The following is an 11,115-nucleotide window of genomic DNA, read 5'->3' as shown; positions in this document are numbered from 1 at the left end:
GAAAAGATCAACAAAATTGATAGACTGCTAGCAAGACTAATAAAGAAGAAAAGAGAGAAGAATCAAATAGACGCAATAAAAAATGATAAAGGGGATATCAGCACCGATCCCACAGAAATACAAACTACCATCAGAGAATACTATAAACACCTCTATGCAAATAAACTAGAAAATCTAGAAGAAATGGATAAATTCCTGGACACATACACCCTCCCAAGACTAAACTAGAGAGAAGTTGAATCTCTGAACAGAGCAATAACAGGCTCTGAAATTGAGGCAATAATTAATAGCTTACCAACCAAAAAAAGTCCAGGACCAGACGGATTCATAGCTGAATTCTACCAGAGGTACAAGGAGGAGCTCGTACCATTCCTTCTGAAACTATTCCAATCAATAGAAAAAGAGGGAATCCTCCCTAACTCATTTTATGAGGCCAGCATCATCCTGATACCAAAGCCTGGCAGAGACACAACAAAAAAAGAGAATTTTAGACCAATATCCCTAATGAACATAGATGCAAAAATCCTCAGTAAAATACTGGCAAACCAAATCCAGCAGCACATCAAAAAGCTTATCCACCATGATCAAGTGGGCTTCATCCCTGGGATGCAAGGCTGGTTCAACATATGCAAATCAATAAACATAATCCAGCATATAAACAGAACCAATGACAAAAACCACATGATTATCTCAATAGATGCAGAAAAGGCCTTTGACAAAATTCAACAACCCTTCATGCTAAAAATTCTCAATAAATTAGGTATTGATGGGACATACCTCAAAATAATCAGAGTTATTTATGACAAACCCACAGCCCATATCATACTGAATGGGCAAAAACTGGAAGCATTCCCTTTGAAAACTGACACAAGACAGGGATGCCCTCTCTCACCACTCCTATTCAACATAGTGTTGGAAATTCTGGCCAGGGGAATCAGGCAGGATAAAGGGTATTTAATTAGGAAAAGAGGAAGTCAAATTGTCCCTGTTTGCAGATGACATGATTGTATATCTAGAAAACCCCATCGTCTCAGCCCAAAATCTCGTTAAGCTGAGAAGCAGCTTCAGCAAAGTCTCAGGATACAAAATCAATGTCCAAATCAAATGTTTTATAAAAGTAAGTCCCCTGAATTGAGCCACCAGGTGGCTCAGAAGGTGCTTGCTTCTCCTGCCTTTTCTTGCATCCGTAGCCCCAGGATACGATCCACTATTTTTTTTTTTTTGAGATGGAGTCTCACTCTGTTGCCCAGCCTGGAGTGCAATGGCGCCATCTCAACTCACTGTAAGCTCTGCCTCCCAGGTTCAAGCAATTCTCCTGTCTCATCCTACTGAGTAGCTGGGACTGTAGGTGCCTGCCACCACAGTTGGCTAATTTTTGTATTTTTAGTAGAGATGGAGTTTCTTCATATTGGTCAGGCTGGTCGCCAACTCCTGACCTCAGGTGATCCCCCTGCCTTGGCCTCCCAAAGTACTGGGATTACAGGTGTGAGCCACTGCACCTGGCCCCATTGACTATTTAAGAAGAGTGGCTTATGGAAGAGTTGTTCTCAGGAGATGGTATTTTCATATGTAATTACCTGGCACATGTAGTTGTCATAGAAGACACAGTGGTACTTTTAGACTTTGGGGAAGAAATTTGAAATGAGTATTAGGGTATGTTTTAGGAAATACTATATCTATTTCAAGTTTCTTCCTAAAAATAGTCATAAATTTTGATTTCTAATATTCACAGAACAAGTCTATTTTGAAAACTTTAGTTAGGTTAGAGTTTGACAGCCTTTAGACATAACAAAATACAAACTCAAGATTTGGGGGAAATTAGTTCAAGTAATCACTAATTTAAATCTTTGCGGGTGTAGAAATAGCTCACAATTTAAGTAAAATGTGAAGAACTGTTAATTAGTTCATATTTATTTGATTTTTTGATCCTAAAACACTTTATTTAGGGTTTTGTTTCCACTATGCCTACTTCCATGAGGTTTAATCAGATTTTTTGAAGAAAATAATTTGTATTCTTATTCAAGAATTAAGTCCCTTCCTGAAAAAACCAGATGTCATTGAGATTCATTGTTCCATATGTGTGTGTGTACATGTATATATATTTTAACAGAAAACAGTAAGATTACTTCTGGAAAAATATTTAAATGGTTTATGACTTGGAGAAATATTTTATGTAAATTAACTCCAGTTGTCTATGGGCAAGAAATAAAATTGGGCAGTTGAAAATTTCCCAGAGGATAGGTGTGGAAAATCTTTTATAATGTAATTTTTGAAACTTATCAAGCATGTGAATTGATAGTAACAATACAAGTGTCTTGGCAACCTCTTTAAAAATGATTCCAACTTTTAGGTGGGGGGATTGCAAAATTTGTTGGAATTTGGGGCTTTTGGCCTGTTAAATGGTTTGAATAATGATTTGGCTTTAATGCTTCATTCCCTATTGCTCTGTATTTTTTTTTTTAAAGCATTTTCATTGTTCAAACTGCATCTTGGTCCACCAGCTCTTAAAGTGACAGCCATCCTTTTCAACATGATGATCACACAGAATCTGATGACCATTCAAGGAGCATCACATTTGAAAAGGCTGGGAAAAAGAATTTTATATTACATCTAGGGCTGTTGGCAAGGACGATGGAATGAGCTAACTGAAGGAAAAGAACTGGTTTTAACCTTTGCCCTATCAGCAACACTGGGAAACCTTGGGAAGTCCCTTAACCTTTTTGGGCTTTGTCTATAAAGTGGACATGCTCCTAGACTTAACCTATCTCACAGTAATAACTAGGCATTATACATGGATATGCCTGAAAAGTATAAATGCTATAAAACCAAATGATGTTATTAAGTTGAATCACATTTTTGCATCATTTTGACAGGTGAAATGGTCAAATAGAAGCATTTCCATAGAGTTTTTGAATCTATCTGAACTATATTATGTTTTTACCAACCTGCATATGCATCAATATCTTATTCTGTGAAAAAATGAGACAGTGGTATTGGGCAGAATATTACATTTAAGGATTTACTAAAATGCCTGCAATAACTGCTCTATCAACAAACAATGACAGAGTGCCTACTTTGTATTAGAACCTATGTTGAGTACTAAGGATATAGAATGAATAAGACAGAGTTTCTGCCTTCAAGGAATCTGAATAAGTGCTAATATGAAAATATTTCAGAAACTTCTTTTAGCCAAGCTAAAGATGACTTTATGAAAGATCTGAAGTTTTGATATGAATTTGAAACATTTAATCACTCCCACTTGGTGTCTTCAGTGCCCTTTGAAGACTCTTCCCACAGGGCCCAATGCAGAGTGAGCCTGAGAAGCAGTGGATTTGGGCAGGTAAATGGGTGTATTCCTAGCGTAGAGCCTCCACAGCCTCCACAGATGAACTAGTTTGGACTGCGATTACCCAGCATTGTTCTTTGTATTGTGGCCCTCTAGAACTCCCAGACTACTCCACGTTCACTTTCTTCAGGCCCTGGAAATAAACCCTGAATTCAGGCTCAGAATTAACCTATGTGTGGAGAATGGCCCCATGTGGCCTCAGACAGTTGGCAAACTCAAGGGTTCACAATTCAGTCACTCCCCTGGGTTTTTCTTGCCTTTACCCGCTATGACTTGGATCACGAAAGATAAATACAGAAATCTTTTCATCAGTGTTCAAGGGTGGGAAAATGTTATATTGCTGTGATGAGTAACTGGAGAAATTTGCTAATCAATTATATCAAACAGCTGTCTAAAAGTTTCTTTCATATCCATCCCCTGCCATCACTGAAGCCTGCATAGGTTTTGGGTTTCTAGGTGTCTGTTTGATGATTTAATTCTTACAAGTCTTTAAAAAACAGCACTTGAGCATTTGCAAAAAGACTAACATGTTTGCTTCACTTTGATTTATATCCACAAAGAAATGTTAAGTGTCAGAGCCCCAGTTGATCTGATAGAAGTGGCTCCTTTTCTATTTGCTTATTTGTGCTAAAAGGCAGAGGTTTTTCACATTTGTTCTTGAACTCACCACAATGTGGCACTATAGTAATTTCTTTATCTCTGGACGCTTCTAGGTGATGGAGATGTCTTCAAAATGTTGGACTTCTAGCAAGAGTTCTCTGCCTAAAACTGTGAGTCATCCTCCAAGATCTCCACTTACGAAGTCATGGGGGTTCCAGTTAATTAAGTATGTGTTCTCTGCTTACATGAGTGTTTCCCTGTGCTTTGCTTAAAACACGAGAACAAAAACAAAGCATATTTTTCTTAATTCCTCAGTCATTATATTTTCTCTTTCTGGAAGATAGTCTAGAAAAATTAAAATCAAAATCTTATTATATTAACTGTGGAAACAAATCTAAAACTTAGTAAATTTTTTTAGTAAGTAACTATGAACACAGAGGTGTGGAGTGAAATTTCTGGTTCGTGGAAGATACAAGTACATGTTAGAGAAGAACGTTTATTTCAAATACAGGAAAAGACAGCAATATTACTCCACGAATTTTGATGGGTTCTCCCCCAGAAAATTTGATTTTCTGATGTAGTGTGCAAGCTCAGTGTAGTAGACTCTTCATGACCTACAGGTTTGATATCATCATAGTTTCTAGAAGACTCAATTATAAGAGACTTGAAAGTGTCGAGCCGCTTCACCATAGCAGTATATCTGAGTTCTGTGTACCCGCATTTTGACTATCACTTTGACACACAAACCTAAAAGGAAAGTGGTTATGGTATGAACATGTAATATATTGATTCTTATTTAGGAAAGATTTAGACCTGAAATTAAGACTCACTAACAATAGTAAATAGTACTTAGTAAGTAGTAAGTACTCAGTATTAGTAAATCCCTTTCCTAGTACTGTTATCATCATTGCAAAGGAATTTTCTATCCTCTTTTTTAATGTTTCTCCTCATATTTATATGCATATAAAAAAGAAACAGTAGGAAAAGAGAGAAGAATGAGGAAGAAATTGGGAGAGAGAGAAATTTAGAATACTTTTTTCTTAGCTTGTAGGATTTCAGCCTCCTATTTGTGGTTAAAAAACTAAAAAGAATGAAATGACCAATATTGGCCAAACCAGAACAATTATTAGGCATTTCCCAAACATTACATTTAAGGAGCAAATGATGCAATAGCAAAAAAAAGAAACACCAAAAAGCAGAAATAAAATAAAATAGGTATATGGTTTTACAAAATAAAATGGAATTGGATTTGAAAGACTGACCTGCTTGTCCACATCATTAGCAAGTTGTCCTTAACTAATTTCACATTATTTTGTTGTTTTTGACCTTTGAGTTCACTGAACCAGTCCTGTTTCTTATTGCCATGAGACTAATTTCTGACATATTCCTCTTGATTTATTACTGACAAACTATGACTAAAAGTAGGCCTGTGCTACATTTCCATCATCTGGAAATGATAAAAACTTGCAAAATATATTTTGAGTATTCATATATTCAACTGTTACCCACCAGTTGAATAGTTTCATCACTCTTGAAACTTCTATCTCCTAGACCCCAAGCTTTAATCCTACGACTTCTTCCCTTTCATACTGCATCTGCTCTTCATATTAATTATGGTCTCTGAACCTTTAATTCAACTTTATTTTCCAGTTTGTTTCCTGATGATGTTTTAACTTATACCTGAATTGGACCCAGTAAAGAGTTTTCCCTGGACTACTATGGCCTGTTGACCTTCCATGACATCTGCTTTCCCAGACTCCTAACCCACACTTCCTACTTCTCTGACCAGAGTTATGGAAAGAACATGGTCAGTGAAGTCAGGCTGACTTGAATCAAATTTCAATTCTATTAATTAGCTCTTTATTTTCAAATGATGTAACATTTCTGTCCCCATCACCTACTCTAAAAGGTGAAGATAGTAATACCTTCTTCAGAGTGATTGTGTGGTTTAGACGAGAAGGCATGTTAAAAGTGCTCTCAATGTTAGCCCTCTTCCTCCGACTTTACCTCAGAGTTTATGGTCATTGCTGGAGAAAATACAGATTTAAACCCACTAGAAATTCTGACCATCTAATCCCTGTTATTTATTTCTTATTTTCTCTTGTTTGAATCAGAGCTTCTGATTGCCAGCAACAGAATCCACTCTAGCCTGCCTGCCTCCTGTTTCTCTCCCTCCCCCTCCTCCCTCTTTCCCTTCCTTCCTCTCCCCCTTTTTTTCTATCCTTTCTCCCTTCCTTTCTTCCTCCCTCTGCTTCTTTTCTTTCTTGCTAAATTCAGGTATAACATAAACATAGCCTGGGGGAGTTTTATGTATGTTTACTCTGTATCCAGCATCCCAGTGAAGACATAGAACATCTTTAGCAGCCTGGAAGCCTACTCTTTGCCTCTTCCTATTACATGCCTCTTGTACCCCTCTCCTGAGGTAACCACCATTCTTTTTATCACCAAAGATTAGTTTTGCCTGTTTTTAAACTTTCTATACATAGGTTCATATGGTAAGTCTTTTTCTGTTTCTGTTTTGTTTTGCTCAACAATGTCAGTGAGATTATTCCATGCTATGTGTAGTGGTAGTTTGTATTTTTATTTGAAATTGATGTGTGGTATTCCATTGATATTGTAATTTATCTATTTTTTTTTTGTATGGTCATTTTGGGTTTTGCCTGTAAATAGAGCTGCCATAAACATTGTTTTTTTTTTTTTTTTTTTTTTTTGAGACAGAGTCTTGCTCTGTCGCCCAGGCTGGAGTGCAGTAGCACGATCTCAGCTCACTGCAAGCACTGCCTCCTGGGCTCAAGCCATTCTCCTGCCTCAGCCTCCCAAGTAGCTGGGACTACAGGCACCCGCCACCATGCCTGGCTAATTTTTTGTATTTTAGTAGAGACGGTGTTTCACCGTGTTAGCCAGGATGGCCTCGATTTCCTGACCTCATGATCCACCCACTTCGGCCTTCCAAAGTGCTGGTGAGAGGTGAAGCCAGCTGGGCTTCTGGGTCGGGTGGGGACTTGGAGAACTTTTCTGTGTAGCTAAAGGATTGTAAACTCACCAATCAGTGCTCTGTGTCTAGCTAAAGGATTTTAAATGCACCCAGCATTCTGTAAAAATGCACCAATCAGCACTCTGTGTCTAACTAAAGGATTGTAAATGCACCAATCAGCACTCTGTAAAAACACACCAGTCAGTGCTCTGTGTCTAGCTAAAGGATTGTAAAAGCACCAATCAGCACTCTGTAAAATGGACCAATCAGCACTCTGTAAAACGGACCAACGAGTAGGATGTGGGCAGAGCCAAATAAGGAAATAAGAACTGGCACCTGAGGCAGCAGCGGCAATCTGCTCGGTCCCCTTCCAAGCTGTGGAAGCTTTGTTCTTTCGCTCTTCACAGTAAGTCTTGCTGCTGCTCACTCTTTGGGTCCACACTACCTTTATGAGCTGTAACACTCACCACGTGGGTCTGCAGCTTTATTCCTGAAGTCAGCGAGACCACGAACCCACCAGGAGGAACAAACAACTCTGGACACGCCAGCTTTAAGAGCTGTAACGCTTACTGCGAAGGTCTGTGGCTTCATTCCTGAAGTCAGTGAGACCATGAACCCACTGGAAGGAAGTAACTCTGGACACATCTGAACATCTGAAGGAACAAACTCCAGACACACCATCTTTAAGAGCTGTAACACTCATTTTGAAGGTCTGTGGCTTCACTCCTGAAGTCAGCGAGACCACAAACCCACTGGAAGGAAGAAACTGCGGACACATCTGAACATCTAAGGAACAGACTCTGGACACACTATCTTTAAGAACTGTAATGCTCACCGCGGCTTCATTCTCGAAGTCAGCACGACCAAGAACCCACTGGAAGGAACCAATTCCGGACACATGGGGATTACAGGCATGAGCCACTGTGCCCGGCCCCATAAACATTTTTTTAAAAAAGTCTTTTGGTAGATACAGGTATGTTCATTTTTATTGTGTATATACTTAAGGGTGAAATTATTGGGTCTTAAGAGGCACATATTTTAAGCTTAGTAGCTACTTCAACCAGGAAGTAATTTACTGCGGGGTATCAGATAGTTCACAGATTAAATGGGCAAACAATATCTATGGCTGAATTTTCAGAAACACCTTCCAGAGTAGGAGCACTGCAGAGCTGGCCTGGTGAGGCCATTGTTGCTTCAGCTGACCCAAAACCATGCTGCCTCTGATATAATAGGAAGCTCCAAAGGTGCCATCAACCCTGAAAACCCACTGCTGGATTGAGGAGGAGGAGGATTACCTTGCTGCACTGTGTGGTAGAGACAACCTGAGAGACCAACGCCTTTGAAAAATGACTTTCAGCCAATCTTCTTGTTTTAAGCCCATACTTAGAAATATCTGGTACTTCAAATTCCTGAGACTTGCTGTAATGAAACATTTATTGTGCCTCTTATTTTTACCATTGCAAGAGTATGTTTTAGCTTTCTAAAGATTTCTAAGTGGATTTCCAATTATCCTTCTTCTTGCTAGCTTTCAACTATTTATTAAAATCTCAGATCTTCTCCTTATTCTTCTCGTAACTTTGCTCTTGTGCCGTTTTTTATTGCCTTATTGTCATTTGGTGGAGATTCAGGATAGAAATGCTCTGTGTATAGTTCACATTTTTAGAAGCAGAAGTCTACTTACTGTATCCCTTAAAATGCTGCTCTAAAACTTATCTATTTATTTTTCCAAATCTTTCCCGAATTCTTTCCTTACTCTAGGCCTAACAGATGGCCTCAGTTCCTATGATCTCAGTTCAACTCTCCATCTCAAAACTTCTCTAAATTGTTGTCTATTTTAGTGCTGTGAGAAATTAGAAGGACAAATCTGTCCTTTCCAGGGATAATTCTTTTGTTTGTATCCATAGCTTTCTCTGGGCACTTGTTCCATCCCTTTTAGCCTGTAATATGCACTTTTGGAATTGGAGGTACAACCGAATCAGTGCTCGGTTAAGTCCCTGTGGTACAGCCTCTTTGGAAGTTGTTACCAGAATAGTCTGTTGGTAAAATATCTTCTGTTTTTTCCAAATTTCTTGAAATCATAACTGTCAGCCACAGTTTTTTCCAGCTACAACTAATGTAATTGGTTGTCAGTCCTTTCTAGCTTCAGTGAAGTTTTTGTAGCCCTTCTTAATTGTCATTAATTACTTTCTATTAATTTGGTCATTTCCCTGATGGTACCTGGAACTGTTGCAAAATCTTCATGTTTACATCAAACATTCTTTCTTTGTCTCTTTGTGGTGGTTCTAGCCCCAGCATACTTTGTTAGCCATTATTAGTCCAAACTGTGGGCCAGACATTTGGTATTTTCTGGAATATAAAATAAATATCAGAGAAAGAGTTTGCATTAAGTAAACAAAAGCCACATCTCAGAATGGTGTGGTAGCTGAGATTACTTCCATTTGGAAGCATTAAAACATACTGGCTTAGAGTATACAATAACTTTCAGAACATGGAAAGATCAGTGTTTATCACTGTTCTATAGCCAGTTTTGTGTGTGTGTGTGTGTGTGTTTGTATACATGCATTGAATTATAGAAGCATACACACACACATATACTGTTTAGGTAAATTGTTTCAGTGACAAATAGCATTGTATCCTCGGACTCTGTTGAGTAGTGTGGGAATTATCTTTTATCTTTCCTTCTCTACTGGGTACATTTTCCCTAAAAAAATACTCAGGTCTTCTATATACTGAAATAAGCTTTTTATCTACCTTGATTCTTACAATTTTTTTCCTTTTAAAATTCAAACATATCACAATTGAAGTTTTTTATTCATTTATGTAACCCTTGCTCCTTGACTCCTTGAAATTTGCTTTTTATCTCTTACTGCTTCACTTAAACTACCTTTATTCATGACACTACTGGTCTCCTAATCCTGGAATTTATTGCCATCTTTACAGTGTTGATCTTTACTTCCAGGAACATTTGTCACTCTTGTCCTGCCTCTTCTGTGTAAAAATCTCTCTTTGCTCATCTTCCTCTGCGTTTTAGCATCCTAGTTTTCCTATATTTCTACGTTTCCCCTTGTCCTTTCTTTTAAATAAAACCATTTCTTCAAATCCTGTATCTCCCCTCTTATACTTATTCCCATCCCCATGCTCCACTCTTTCTTTGTATGTTTAACTACACTCCACCATGTTGTCTTCAACTATTACCACTGTGTGAACATCTACATTTGTCCTGATCTCTCTTAGGATCTCCTTTTGGTATTTCCAGCTGCCTGATTGATTTCTGCACTCAAACGTAATGCAGTATCCTTATTGCATGTCTGAAACAAATTTACTTTTGATCTTGCCTATAAATTTCTCTTTTTGACGTCCCTGAGTACCCCATTCTCTAAAATTCTAAGTTGTCCTTGTCTCCTCTCCTTTCTTGCTTTCCTGTGTTTTTATTATTATACTTTTTATTGATACATAATAATTGTACATATTTATGGTGTACATATGATATTTTGATACCTGTACATGATGTGTAATGATCAAGTCAGGGTATTCAGGACATCCATTGGCTCAAACATGTATCTTTTTTTTGTGATGAGAAAAATTCAAATCCTCTCTTCTAGCTATTTTGTTGTTAAGAAACAACAAAATTTTGACCCTAAATCAATTAAGGATAAAAGGATGAAAATTTTAAAGACTCTTCCAGAGAAAAGATGTTAGCAGAGTTTTGAAGGGGATTAAAGGGAATCAACCAAGCGGGAAAATCAAGGTTGGGCATAAAACAGGGAAGTGAGTGATTCCCAGTGGCAAGGAGACTTAAAGGAATCTGGAGTCAAAGGAAATTGAACATTCAGTGTTGTTTATGTTTCTGTGATTTAAACGCCCTCCATCTCTCCAAGTCTGACATACATTCTTCTCATGTGCATGTTTTAGAGGGAAAACCAAGAAGTCTTATGTGTGGGTAAAAGTCTTGGTTTGGTATTACTATAAAGGAATACCAGAGGCTGGAGAAAAGAAAAGAGGTTTATTTGACTCACGATTCTGTTTGCTGGAAGATTGGATATCTGCATCTGGTGAGGGCCACAGGCTGCTTCCCCTTGTGCTGAAAGATAAAGGGGAGCTTGTGTGTATATCAGAGACCATTTCATGAGAGAGGATGCAAGAGAGAGAGGAGAGAGATGACAGGCTCTTTTTAACAATCAGCTCTTATGGGAAC

At 38.1% G+C, this 11,115-nt stretch overlaps 1 long non-coding RNA gene across 3 annotated transcripts in view; it reads left to right on the top strand.

Annotated features, from left to right (window-relative positions):
• The first annotated feature begins 7,236 nt into the window (after positions 1-7,236).
• The window catches only part of LOC104005809 (uncharacterized), a 557,346-nt gene continuing 553,467 nt past the window's right edge, over positions 7,237-11,115 (top strand). The window contains exon 1 of one of the 3 annotated variants that reach the window (XR_010155845.1): positions 7,237-7,893. This is a non-coding gene — a long non-coding RNA (uncharacterized LOC104005809). The remainder of the gene's footprint in view (positions 7,894-11,115) is intronic. The other 2 variants (XR_010155847.1, XR_010155846.1) reach the window with 2 other exon arrangements.

The sequence above is a fragment of the Pan troglodytes genome, chromosome 2 (genome assembly GCF_028858775.2).
Source record: "Pan troglodytes isolate AG18354 chromosome 2, NHGRI_mPanTro3-v2.0_pri, whole genome shotgun sequence".
Taxonomy (NCBI): domain Eukaryota; kingdom Metazoa; phylum Chordata; class Mammalia; order Primates; family Hominidae; genus Pan; species Pan troglodytes.
This window is presented reverse-complemented; position numbering and strand designations above follow the sequence as displayed.